This window comes from Herpailurus yagouaroundi, unplaced genomic scaffold (genome assembly GCF_014898765.1).
Source record: "Herpailurus yagouaroundi ecotype Mexico unplaced genomic scaffold, PumYag 100, whole genome shotgun sequence".
Taxonomy (NCBI): Eukaryota; Metazoa; Chordata; class Mammalia; order Carnivora; family Felidae; genus Herpailurus; species Herpailurus yagouaroundi.
The window spans coordinates 54282570-54296629 of NW_024412391.1; the positions used below are offsets into that span (position 1 = coordinate 54282570).

The 14060-nt window shown below is 35.6% G+C and overlaps 1 long non-coding RNA gene across 1 annotated transcript in view; it reads left to right on the forward strand.

Annotated features, from left to right (window-relative positions):
• The window catches only part of LOC121028673 (uncharacterized), a 132387-nt gene that overhangs the window by 6737 nt on the left and 111590 nt on the right, over nucleotides 1–14060 (forward strand). The gene's annotated exons all lie outside the window — the stretch shown is intronic.

Genomic DNA, 14060 nt, shown 5'->3' on the forward strand with positions numbered 1-14060 from the left:
GTTTTCCTTTTTTACCCTCTCTCTCTCTTTATCCTCCCTCTACGGCTCTTTGTAGATTGCTCTTAATTTTCCTGACCACGAATTATTGGAGTACACCAGAGCTAAGACTTCAAATTCTTCCCTTCTATCCTTATACTGACTATCTTTACAGTTTTATCTTTTTCATGATTTCAGAAATAATTTTTCTACTGACAACTCTTCAGTGGATATCTCCATCCTGGACTTCTCTCAGCTTAAGTTCTCTCCACTTAGATACCTAATAGGCTCCTCAAACTTAGCAATTCCTAAATCACACTCTTACCCTTCCCACCGACCTGCTCCTCACAGAACCTTCTCCGTATCAGGAGTTGTAACTCCACACTTCCATTTGCTCAAGGCCCAAATCTCTGGAGTCAATTTCTCTCTCTTTCTTTTATAAGCTGCTTTCAGTCCATCACAAACTACTGCTCACTCTATCTCTAAAATACATCTACAATGCAAACATTTTGCATTCCCTTTACTTCTGACAATTTAGTCTAAGTCATTGTTTCTTGAATGAATAATTATAATATCCTTCTAGCTCGTATTCTCTGTGTTACCCTAATAGTTTATTATCAATATAGCTGACTTACACAGCATACATTCAAACTTGTCACTCTTCCACATAAATAGTCCAATGGCTTCTCATCTCACCTGGAGTAAAATCCACAGTGTTTACATTGATCTGCATAATCTGGTCCTGTCTCTATCTCTTTGGTCATCTTTGCTGGTTGCTCCATTCTGGTGATACTGGCTGCTCTGCTCTTCTTCTCACACTCTGACGCATAATCTGCCTTCAAAACTCTTGCGCTCATTTCCTCTCCAGAATCCTCTCCAGTTTCTAGCGTAAATACACAGGACTAGCTTCCTTTCTTGATTGTAGTGCAAATAGCCTCAGTGAAGCATTTCCTGGCCACCATAATTAAAATTCCATTCTCTTTTTATTTTTGTCTGTAATACCTTTCAGTATCTAGCTTACTATATATTTTACTTTTTTATTTCATCTATTACCTATTTCCTTTTTATAGAGTAATAGACTTCATTCTCTTGTGTTAACTACTATAGTTCTGGGCATTCAGTAAATATTTGTTGAATGCATACGAACGAATAAATGCATATAATGATGTTTCTGATTACCAACCATGCCAAAGGCGGTATTGAGATATTTGTGTGGGGGGCGGGGTGGGGTAGTGGGGGGTGGGGGAAGGGAAGAATGACAACAAGATACAAAAAGGAAAAAACTGATTTTATTTTATTTTATGAAATTTATTGTCAAATTAGTTTCCATACAACACCCAGTGCTCATCCCAAAAGATGCCCTCTTCAATACCCATCACCTCCCCTCCCCTCCCTCCCACCCCCCATCAACCCTCAGGTTGTTCTCAGTTTTTAAGAGTCTCTTATGCTTTGGCTCTCTCTCCCACTCTAACCTCTTTTTTGGAAAAAAATGATTTTAAATGTTTCAAAAAGATTGCAGTGAAATAGAAGACTCTACCTGAGAATTCTCTTAGTATATTCAAGGAGCTAAAACACGAGTACTAATTGTGAAGGAGTCTTTCCTATATTTAAGCTATACAGCTTACATGATACTAATTTTTAAGAATATTCATTCTTTATAAATGTTTAATGAAATGTTAAGGTGAAATTCAATGCATTCTCAAATACTCAATAGCTAAACACCCAGTTTAAATAAAATAGAAAACTAACAGGGCTCTACTAGCAAAGACAGAAATAGAATAATGATTTGGAACTTCTTGCTTAGTGATATTTATTAATTTTATGGTGTTATTCCTTTATGGACTAAAATGGATAATGTAACATTTAGGGCCACAATTAAGTACTACTGTGTGAAGTGAAGAAACCTGTCATACATGATGTAAATTCTGCACTTGGAATTTATGTAGAATACTGTACAATTCCATTAGCCCTTACAAGTTCCTTTTTACTCTAATCAGTTATTGGTACTTTATATGCTTGCAGGATTTTTGTACCACATTGTTAATCAGTCTCTGCTGTCTCTCCTGCCAGTAAGTATAGAGTTACTTCTGAAGACTAGATCTTCTTTCTTCAGTGAGTGAAAAGCAACCAGAGACAGCTTGAAGAATTCCAAATGCTGTCAGCACAAAAAAAAAAAAAAAAAAAAAAAAAAAAAAAAAAAAAACAAAAAAAACCCAGACGGAATTAACCCAGGGAGGAGAAAGGAAGTGGAAAAGAGCAGTCACATGAGTTCGTGGGCCTGGCTTTTTATCATGCCTACTCTTGGGGCCACATCAGTGGCCTTGTTTTTGTGCCAGAAGCAGTGCAAGTCATAATTAGAATATGGAATATTGCAAAGAAAGGGGAAAAGGCCCCATCTGTGCAGCCACTTTAACTACAAGCCCAGAACCTGTTTTACAGCTGAGGCACAAAGACTGTATTAATACGTGTGGTTAGTTCTTCTCCATACATACTGTAGATTCATTGTGTCTGCTTTTCCTAGGTGGAGCCAACACAGACGTAAAATATTGTGTTCTCTTTTTGCTGTTACACTTCCTTTCTCACCAGATGCAGCAAACTCCTTCCTAAGCCTTTCTGTCTGTACTGCTCAGCATGTTGACACCAATCAGCTTGCAAGTGAGTGGGCTGTCAGCGCTGGATATTTTCTCCTCCATTGTCACTGGTCTAATGACATCCTCTGGTTTATGCACTTTTCTCTCCAACACCACCATAAGCTAGAATAACTCACTCAGTCTGGGTGTTAGGCACCTCTCCTATAATTCATGCCAAGGAAAGGAAATCCCTAGACTTAAGGACAAATAGTGTAGCATATGTACAGGGTACTGTGCAGTCTCCATGTGTAAACTTTCCATTTTAATATAATGAAATAAAGCATTTCAATGTGTACGGTGATTTTTTTTTTTTTTTTGCAGATAAGTAATTAGAGATGAGAGATCCAAGTACAATAGGACCATTATTTCTGAAATCACCATGAGAGTGAGAGTCTTATATATTTAGGTGGATTTTGGAGTCTAGAATGCTATTAGAGTTGAACAAATGATTGTTAATTATTAGTTAAACACAAATGTTTATTGAGTCATAAATCTAACGGATATCTGTGGGAATATTCTTAAGATAACAATAATTTATTGGTACCAGATTTATGAAGATAATTGAGATCCCAGAAGTAAGTCCATGAATATACTCTAAACTATTCTTTGATAAAGGCAGCTAGAACAGACAATAAGAAAAGGATAGTCTCTTCAAGAAATGGTGTTTGAAAAATTCAATATGCATATGCACAAGGAGGATATTGGACCTTTATCTTACATAATACACAAAACTATAAACTCACAACGTGTTACAAAAGGTAAATGTAAGAACTGAAATTGTAGAACACCTGCAAGAAAATATAGAGGAAAAGCTCTTGACATTGGTACTGGCAATGATTTTTTTGGATATTTTACCAAAACACAGGGAACAAATGCAAAAATAAATGAGACTACATCAATAAAAAACTCTGTTCAGCCTAGGAAATGATAAACAAAATGAAAAGACAACCTATGGAGTGGGAGAAAATATCTTCATTCCACATATCTAACAAGGGGTTAGTATCTAAAATATATAAGAAGCTCATAAAACTCAATAGCAAAAACACAAATAACATGATTAAAAATTGGGCGAAGGACCTGAATAGATATTTTTCCCAAAGAAGACATACATATATATGAAAAAGTGCTCAATACCACTAGTCATTCAGGAATTGCAAACCAAAACCACAATGAGATATCACTTCACACCTGTTAGGATGTCTTTTATCAAAAAGTGAGAAGATATTAAGTTTTGGTGAGAGTGTGGAGAAAAGAGAACTCTTTTACCTTGTTGGTGGAATGTAAATCTGCATAGCTATTGTGAAGGTTCTTCAACAGTATGAAGGTTCTGAAAAAGCAATCCCACTTCTGAGTATATATCTAAAAGGAATGAAATGAGTATGTTGAAAATATGTCTGCCCCCTAATGTTTATTGGATCATTATTTGCAGTAGCCAAGGTATGGCATTAATCTGTGTATCCATTAAGAGATGAAAGTGTGGTGTATATATACAGTGGAATATTATTCACCCATAAAAGAGAAACATATTCTGCCATTTATGACAACATGGATGAAGCTGGAAAACATTATGCTAAGTGAAATAAGGCAGACACAAGAATATAAATACTACATAATCTCACTTACATGTGGAGCCTAAAAAGTTGAACTCATAAAGCCAGAAAGTGGAAAGGTCGTTGCCAGGAGTTAAGAGTAGGGGAAATGGAGAGGGTTGGTGAAAGGGTACAAATGTTCAGTTGTAAATTGAGTAAGTTTTGGGAACCCAATATTCAATGTGATGACTGGAGTTCATAATACTCTATACTTGAAATTTGTTAGGAGAGTAGATATTCACATACATGAAGGTGAGTATGTGAGGTTATAGATGTATTAATGTACTTGATAGTGGTAATCATTTCACAATGTATGTGTAATTAAATCATCACATTGTACACCTTAAGAATCCGTTTATTCTTGGGTCAATAATCATCAATCTCAGTGGCTAGAAAGATAATAAGAGCCAACCGTCCATTGTCAGGCTCATTGCAACCAAGTTATCATAGGATTCCTCTCTGTTTATATGACACATCTTAAATATTATGACAAAATCCATGCATGTGTTTACCATGAAGTTTCCTCTTCATTGGTACACAGGAATACAATATTTTCTGGCTTTCCTTGAGTTTTGTTGCAACCTGAAGTAGACATTGTTTTTGCCCTGCTCATTCCCTCGGCTCTCTTTAACTAGTCTGTGTGTGCATGCTGCAGCTTTGACATACCTTGCTGCTAACGGCTGACACTTCGAACTTCAGACATTTGCTTTGGGCACTAGTGCTGCCTCACCTGCAAGATGTGGAATGCCCATGACTTTCACATCTCTTTTTATGTTACCACATCCAGTGGCACAGCCCATCATAAATGACTCAAGTGCACTCATACTTGGCTTTCTTCTTCCTCTCATCCGTTACTGATTTGGGGGGAGATCGAATCCTAAATAAATAACTTGGATTTAAATCGTTGGCTTAGGATCTGCTTCTCAGAGAAACCAACCTAAAAATAGTTACTGAGTTCTGATGAATGAAACTGTAAAAGGCAATACATCACTTCTAATCCGAGATACCTAAAAGTGAATGTGCCTCTTCTATTTTTCTCCTTTGACAAGTTTGGAGGCCATGTTTTGAAAGCATCCTGTATTCTTGAGTCATGGTTTGGTGGAGCTTTGTTTCTGAGAACTTCTTTCTCTCTTAGACTTTTATGATTGATAAATAAACCTTGATTATGCAGCTACTGAACCATCAAGGTGGTTCTTTTAAGTTAATGCAACATAGCCTATCCTATCCTGACTAATAAAGCCCTTTTGTTGCTTTTATATATTAATATCTTCCTCCTTCCACTAGATTTGGAGAAGAATGCGTGACTTGTATATCTTTATATAGTATTTAATGCCTAGGCATAATAAATATATATAGAATGTATACATTTATATATTTTTATATATATATATATATATATATATATATATATATATATATCTGTATATATAGAACAGTGGCTGAATAGCTGGATGGGTTAATGCTCAAATGAATTAATGAAAAGTAAGTAGCAGGAATATTCCCACAATCCAGGTAGATTGACTCCGGTGTCAGAAGTAATAGCTCATATACCTTAGCAAAGTCTGTTACCATGTAAAAATAACCTCATAAAGTCTCATAGTTTTAGGATAAAATCAATACTTAGATCCTTAGAAATATACTGCCAATTCAAAATAGTTGAGTTAGAAAGTCTTATGAGAAGCTGACCAGATTTGTTTTTCAGATATTATACTATTTTCTTGGCCTCTGATCTTGGGGAAGTGTTGGCACATGGCTCCAGTTCCTGCTCCTTAGATTTGCTTCCTGAATGGAGAAACCCTGGGCACTGTTTTCCTTTGTTCGGGTGGTTAATTATGTTTCAGGGTGGTACTCACAGGGCAGAACACTTTTATAGCTACTTGCTTCAATCTGGCCTCTCTGCCAATCCTTGTTCCACTTGTGGTCAGTGAACCCAAACTCTGGAGAGGTTACTTTCCCACCCAAACTGCCCACCCAGGCTGGGAGCTTGCATTTAGCGTTCACTTTCCCTGTCAATTTCATCTTTTTCCATTTGCTTTTACTCTCCTCTGGTTCTCATCGAGTTGAACCCAGCATGGTTTTCCCTTAGTTAACTGCTGTGTTGTTCTAGGCATTAATATCATTGTCAGCACAGTTGTGTGAACAAGTTTTATTGGTTATTTTGGGCTTTTTCTGCCAGTAGGAAGACTAAGTCTATAATAGCAATCAAATGCCTCAGAGAACTATTTATTCCATATTTGTCACTTGCCAATTCCATGGAAGAGGATTTCTACTTCCTATTTGGAATAGTACTATTTCTGATTTTGCAAATTAGTAGAACATGAATGAAAAGTATAGAAGAGAAAATAAATTCCACCTATAATCCCATAACTCAAAAATAAACACAACTCAAATTTTGATATAAATTTCAGTCTTTTTTATTCCTTAGCATTTATGAATTATTAATATATATATAAACAGATGTACACATACCCATACTTTTTTCTTCAAAATTGAGATTGTAGCACATAAACAATTTTAATTTAACATCATTGCTTGAATTTCCAAAGTCCTTAATTTATTATTACATGATATGATTTCTAATGACTACAGCAATTTCTTATATGAATGATTCACCTTATATGTAAACCATTCACTTTCTCATGCACATACAGAATGTTTCTCACTTTTTGCTCTTATGGATATTTTCAGATTAACTGTTTATATATATGTCAACATGTGCATGTAAAATTATTTACTTAAGATCATTTTCTAGAATTGTGTTCTCTGGGCAAACATGTACAAAAGCTTTTAGATCTCTTTACTAAAGCAGATTTCTTTCCTACATTGTTTTGACAATATATTTCATACCTTAAATAACAGGAATCATTATTGTTCATAACCTTCATAAAACATATTAAAATTATATGTCTTTGTGGATGTAATTTGCATTTCTTTGAATAATATATTATTTGTATACTCAGGTCTCAGATTCAGTATCTCCTGTAGATTACTCATATGTTCTTTTTCTTTCTCTTTTATTCCAAATTGTTGTTGTTTTCTCTTTGTTTGATCTCTTATTTTTCATATTAGAGGCTTTCCTAAAATGCTTGAGAATTCTGGTTTCTTTACTGTTTTTAAGAGTGAAGAGCCTGCAAATCTTGTTATAAGCTCTGTGTGCGTATGATGCCTATTGATCCCGAGATTCATAGAAAGATTGCTAGACCAGACCATTTGCTGGGACTCCCTTTGTGTCAGTCTCTTTACTCTTCTCTTGGTGTGATTAGATTTTCCATGAAAGTTCTCACTGGGCAGGTTGCAGGTGTTCCTCTGGTCTCCCTGGGTTGTTGTTGCTGTTGTTGTTGTTGTTGTTGTTGTTGTTGTTGTTATAGCACACCTGCCCTAAATTTTCTTGATGTCCCTCAGTCCAGAGATCCTCTCTTTCAAGTTTCCAGAGAGTGGGCCCTTAGACATCCCATAGGGCAAGGGACAGGCAGACACAGGGCAGAGTGGGAGAGGGAATCTAGACAGACGTCTGTTCTCATCCAACCTTCAATTTCCCAACCGCCTCCCTCTCTCCAAAAGCTACCTGTGGACATTAATTCCTGAGTCTTTTGAAGATTCTATACTGAACTCTAGGACAAAGCACTCACTTATATGCTTTCCAGGCCGTAAAGTCCTGTTTCTATTATTTCTATTCCTATTTTCTCCATCCTTTGGACTTACGTCTACTAAAATCGTGTCTTTTTTTTAAATGTTTTTATTTATTTTTGAAGGAGAGAGAGAGCAAGCAAGCAAGTGAGGGGCAGAGAGAGAGGGAGACACAGAGTCTGAAGCAGGCCCTAGGCTCTAAGTTGTCAGCACTGAGCCCCATGCAGGGTTCGAACTCATGAACCACGGGCATGACCTGAGCTGAAATTGGATGCTCAACCAACTGAGCCACCCAGGTGCCCCTAAAATACTGTCTTTATGATGCAACAGTGGGGTTTCAGGAGACAGAAGTATTGGATGTCCAAAGCCATCTTTGTAGTTAGGCATCTGTCTTATCTATAACACATATGATAAATTATTTTTTAAACTGCAAATGGGAAATTTCATAATTTAAGTGGTTGAACTTATTAACATTAATCATCATAAGCAATATGACTAGACCTACTTTAGTAATTGTTTTATACATTCTCTTTATACTACCTTCCTATGTCTCTTATTTTGTCCTTTGCTTTCTTTTTCTTTCATTTAAAAAATCTATGACAATCTCTAGACACTTTATTCTACATATTATTATAAAATCAAACACATTAACAACTCAATTTAACCTTTTTTAGGTAAATTTAAAAGTGGAGAATGTTTTAATCTTTATTCCCTGTCTTTGAATATGCAATTTGTAAGTACATTAAAAACTGGGATTGTGAGTAACTTGTTCTGTGAGTTTTCCGCAAGACAAGCAAATGTTTCCAATAAATTTTAATTTGATAAATGAGTGATGTCTTGCAGTACAAGTAGTACATGATGCCGAATGTCACATGATCACAACTCAGTCAATAGTTCTTAAAATCCTCTTTGATATACAAGTGCTTTGGATTGCAAATGTGTTTCCAGAATGAATTACGCTTGCAAACCAAGGTTTTACTGTATAGACATAAATGATGAAGATTGTTTGAAGTATAAATATTACTGAAGCATAGTTGACTTACAGTGTTACATTAGTTTCAAGTGTACTATATGGTGATTGGACAACTGTCTATATTATGCTCTGCTCATCACAAATGTAGCTACTATTTGTCACCAACAACACTATTACAATACCATTGACTTCATTCTGTGTGCTGTACCTTTTATCCCCATGAATTATTCATTCCATAATTGGGATCCCATATTTCCCACTCGTCTTCACCCATTTTTCCCATTCTCCTACCACCCCCGCCCCTCTCCTCAGCAACCATTAGTTGTCTGTATTTAGGAGTCTGTGTTTTTGTTAGTTGGTTGTTTTTTGTTTTGTTTTTAAGATTACACATATAAGTAAAATCATATGGCATTTGTCTCTCCCTGTCTGATTTATTTCACTTAGCTAGGTCCATCCATATTGTCACATATAGCAAGATCCTGTTCTTTTTATGACTAATATTACTGTGTGTGTGTGTGTGTGTGTGTGTGTGTGTGTGTGTGTGTGTGACCTTTAACAATTAACTGTACTAATATTTTTACAAACATTGTTTAGATTTAATTTTAATTGTTTTTTTGGGCTTACATGTGATTTCTTATTATACAGTTTTCTACTTCTTGAGTTTTCCCTTTGATTCACCTCTAGATCAACTAATAATCCTTTAAGCACCTCTTTCAAGAATGCTGTTGTGTTTTCTGAATTTTGCAAAAGTGAAACTGTTTGGTGGTTGTACCCAATGATTTAGCTCAGTGTAGGATTTGAGGCTACTAATTTTTACCTGGAAAATTCTGTTGATGTTCTTTAGTTTTATGATGGTATTCAAATATTATAGATGTCCCTTTATTTCATAAGCTTTGATGTAAAAATAAAACTTTATTTTCTATATCTCTTTTTGAATTCTGACTCTCAATTCCCATTCCTTAGAACTAGTGGAAAGTTTAGTTCTCCTTGAAATACCCATTTTATACTTGTTCCATATACTTACACATTGTGTGTAGCAGGGAGGGAGGCTTAGGGCATTACACATGTCTTGGTTTGCCAAGAACTGAGAGTTTTCCTAGACAGAACTTTATGTGCTAAAACTGCAGAAGTCCTAGGTAACCTGGGACATGTTGGTCATTCTAGATATAGACAATGGTCTTTGATTCCTGTGGTTTACTTTTCTGATGACTATTGTAGAAAGTTGATAGGCTCTTCAAGTTCACTTGTTCTCTTTTGTTTACCATATATGCTTGGCAGACTCTTCTGCAAACCTTCCAGGTGTGTGTGCTTAAATGAATAACACAGCTCTTCATTCATTCATTCATTCATCCATTCATCCATATTATTTTTTTTTAAGATTTGGTCAGCTTCACAGAGGAACTGCTCAAGAACAAATTGTGGTTCCCTCCATCTCTTATTCATACTCTTGGGGCATATCTTCCCAGTGTAGGATAATCCTTTTCCCTTTGTGGTTAGAAATTTATGTCCATGAAACTCAGGAAACTTTGGTTTCCTGGAAATCCTCTAGGTTCTCCTAAGAGCTTAAAAATTGGGGGAAAATGCCCACAAAGACTTCTGGTTCCTTCCTCTTTTCCATCCTTTCTCATGTCTTTCCTGTAAGGACTCCATGTAGAGCTGTTTGCCTGTTTGACAGAGAAAGAAGAAAAGAAATTAGAATCTTGAAATGGCATCCAGCCCTGTAGCTTTGAAAACACCAGTTCTCTACCAAATTTTATCCTCCACGAGAAACCTGTTCTATTTATCTTCAAAACATTGGGATTTTTTTTCTTTAGATTTTAAAAGTATTTTTAATCAGAATATTAGAAACCCTTTTGAGTTCTAATTTTAGATTTCTTGTCAACTCAGCAAAAAAATTACCAATTAATCAGCTGACCAAGCTATGATTTAGCGTATGTTCCAAAGCACAAGGGGCCCATGTAAGTGTCATCCCTGACCTTTACGATCCTTTGGTCATAATAGATTATCTTTTTGGAACTTATTGGAACACCATGTGATTGATTTTGGTATTTTCAAACACTGTATACAATGAACAGAGAAATAACATGGAATTTATTTTTCTGTAATCACTAGTCGGATACCCTTCTCTGCCTTATGGTATGCCCTTACTGTACACAGAACTTCAGACTATTCTGTATCTCTAGAAAAAGTCAAGCAGCTTGACTGTTTCTCAGGAATAGTTAAACTGAAGTTAATGATAGAGACTTTTCTTTCTTTTTTTCAAATTTTCTTTAACAATAGAAAATCTGCCCCCTCTAAGCAGTCCTAGAAAGTTTCCCTCAACTGCTCTTCCTCACAAATTTGCCTATATGCCTGTTCTAGTGCCCACCAGGGGAAACAGTCCTGTTAAGAAAGAATAACAAATGTTCCTTGGCAGAGTTGAAGATGCTGGTCACATAATGTTGCCTTTCCTCCTTTATACTTCATCTGGGAGGATTGATGGGTACTGTTTAGGTGAGGAATAAATACTAAAAGTTTGCGTAGAAGACCTATCTAAGTTGCTTCTGAGTCTAATTGAATAACCCACAGTCTTCACCATTCTCACAGAATTTATTGATCTCTACCCCAAAGCACCAGGAATATTGTGACCAATAAGAGTGTTAAGGGGCTCCTGGGTGGCTCAGTCGGTTAAGCGTCCGACTTCGGCTCTGGTCATGATCTCACGGTCCGTGGGTTCGAGCCCCGCGTCGGGCTCTGTGCTGACAGCTCAGAGCCTGGAGCCTGTTTCGGATTCTGTGTCTCCCTCTCTCTGTGACCCTCCCCCGTTCATGCTCTGTCTCTCTCTGTCTCAAAAATAAATAAACGTTAAAAAAAAAAAAAAGAGTGTTAATGTTTTGGTGATAGATTTTGACTGCATCTGCCAGCCCATCCAGTTTCCTGAGTGACAATATCTAATATAACCATGCCAATATTGTGACTTTAGCTTTATTATTTTCAGTTTTGCAACTACATTCAATGTACATTTGTATCTAAGTTTATATTCATCAATACCTGCTAAGTGGGTTTTTTTTGTTGTTGTTGTTTCTCATCATCCCTGTGGTTTCATGTTGAGTATTAAAGTATTTTGCTAATCACAATGTGAGATATGTATCTAGGAATTAATTTGTATGCCTTCCCTTTTGCAAATGATGTGTTATTTGCCTTTCATTCACTTTTTTTTTTTTTTGGCTTTGACTGGTTCCATTAGATTTTATTTACATTTATCTTAACAGACTTCTGCAGTTAATCAAATAAATTCACCAATAAACCCTGGATGACTGTTAAAACGATTAAATAAGCTTTTTCAGCCACGTTGCAGCTCTCCAGTCATTACACTCTTTGCCTGAATGTATTTATAAATAAATGCCCGCATCACAGCTAGCCAATTGTCAGTGGGTATTCAGGGAGAAAATGATTAAAGGAGAACTGTTTCATGTCATGTGTTTTTACTGGAAATTGTTTAGCATGGCTTCTGTTTGGTAGCTCCTTTTTGAATCCAGAATTATAGTATTAAGACTAAAGGAATCATTAAAAATTCACATAGATACAACTCATATCACCAACCTTCTACAGTATATAATTCTTCATTTTTCTCTTTGTTTATAACAGATTGATAATAGGGACATTATCACCCTTTTTACCTTTGGGAAAATAGATCCAATGGGGCTACTTAAATTGTCTAAAGTACTTTAAGAGTAAATTATTCTGACTCAAGTTTCAGTGTTCTTTCACTTTACTATAAGCTCCCAAACTATTTTGATGATAATACATTCAGGTTTCAAAGTCATCTTAATCCTCCCATTTACACTTTCCATATTGGTGGGGGAAAGAGGAACATTTGTGATAAAAACAAAATTTCAGTGTCTAAACAAAATTTTTTCAGGGTAGTTTAAAAACAGAATTTATTAAAAAACAAGAAAAGCAACTGTAAAATATATCCAACCCAAGACTAACACAGATAAGATGCTCTGCTTTCTTAAAAACTGCAAAATTTCCAATGATGTATGTGAGTACTGCTCAATAGCAGCTCAGTGATACTGCTAAATATTGTCTGGGATCCAGACTTCAGAGCAGAAAAAAAAACAAAAAAACAACACTGTAAGTACCCGGGATGCATCAATTTTTGTTTATAAATATTACATTTAGTTAAGCACAGTAACTTACTTAAAAAGTGATCCTCAGTTATACATAGATATATACTTGTTTGGAATTGACTACTACTGAGTCATAATAACAGAAGAAGAAACTTGCATTTTGGACCATTTCCATCCATCGAGGTTAGTTCTTTCTGCCCAACAGGAAGTCACAGCTGATACCATGAAAGATCACTACAAGATGGTTTTCACACAATTTTAAAACTATGAATTTCCTTTGAAGGAAGGTATCTAACCAAACTTATGTCACTTGGCCTAATGCCAATTTATATATTGGGATTTAATGAAGGATTTTAAAAAAAAATAAGATTTAAAAAGAGCATTGAATCTAGTACCTCTAATATATTTTAACATCATGAGACATGTAGAAAATCATTATCTTTAATCAGCACACATTATCTGGAAGTGATGTTGGGGTCTTCGTGAAGCTTGATGACAAACACTATGATATTTTCTGTATTTTATTGAATAGTAATAAAAACATGGAGGCGCAATGTCTTTTAGACATGTTTTCATGTTTTCACAAGTTGTAATGAGTAACTTAAACTTAACAAGTGAATGTAACTTTTTTGTATCAGTTTTAATGCTTGAAATGGCCACATGCAATAATTTCAACTGATCGGCTTGTTAAGTGTCTGTGAAACTGATTTAAACTGACAAATGCAGTCATAGCCCATGAATACGCCATGGCACGCTGGTTGTACCATGGTACACTACTTCATGTTTCCTGGCTTCTGATTTGTATACTTTTAGAGCATTGTCTACCCTGTAATACTTTGCCCTTGAATAAAGATAATAGGGAGAGCAGACCATAGAGAGTCTTAAAGGGAACTTGCAGGTCTGTTACAACACTCAGTGCAGTTTTTCGGTCCTGTGTATGTTTGGGGTTTTTTTTGTTTTGTTTTGTTTTCTTCCCCATTTGCACCATATTTTTCCTCGGTTCTGGCATTTCAAAAGTATTTACAAACATTTGTTGAACATTTAGTTTGTGCTACAAATTCATCTCAGTGTTTCGTGTATAAAGTAATTATCATAAACCTATGTAAGATACATGGTATTATTATTCCATTGACACTGAAAGGAAACTAAAGAA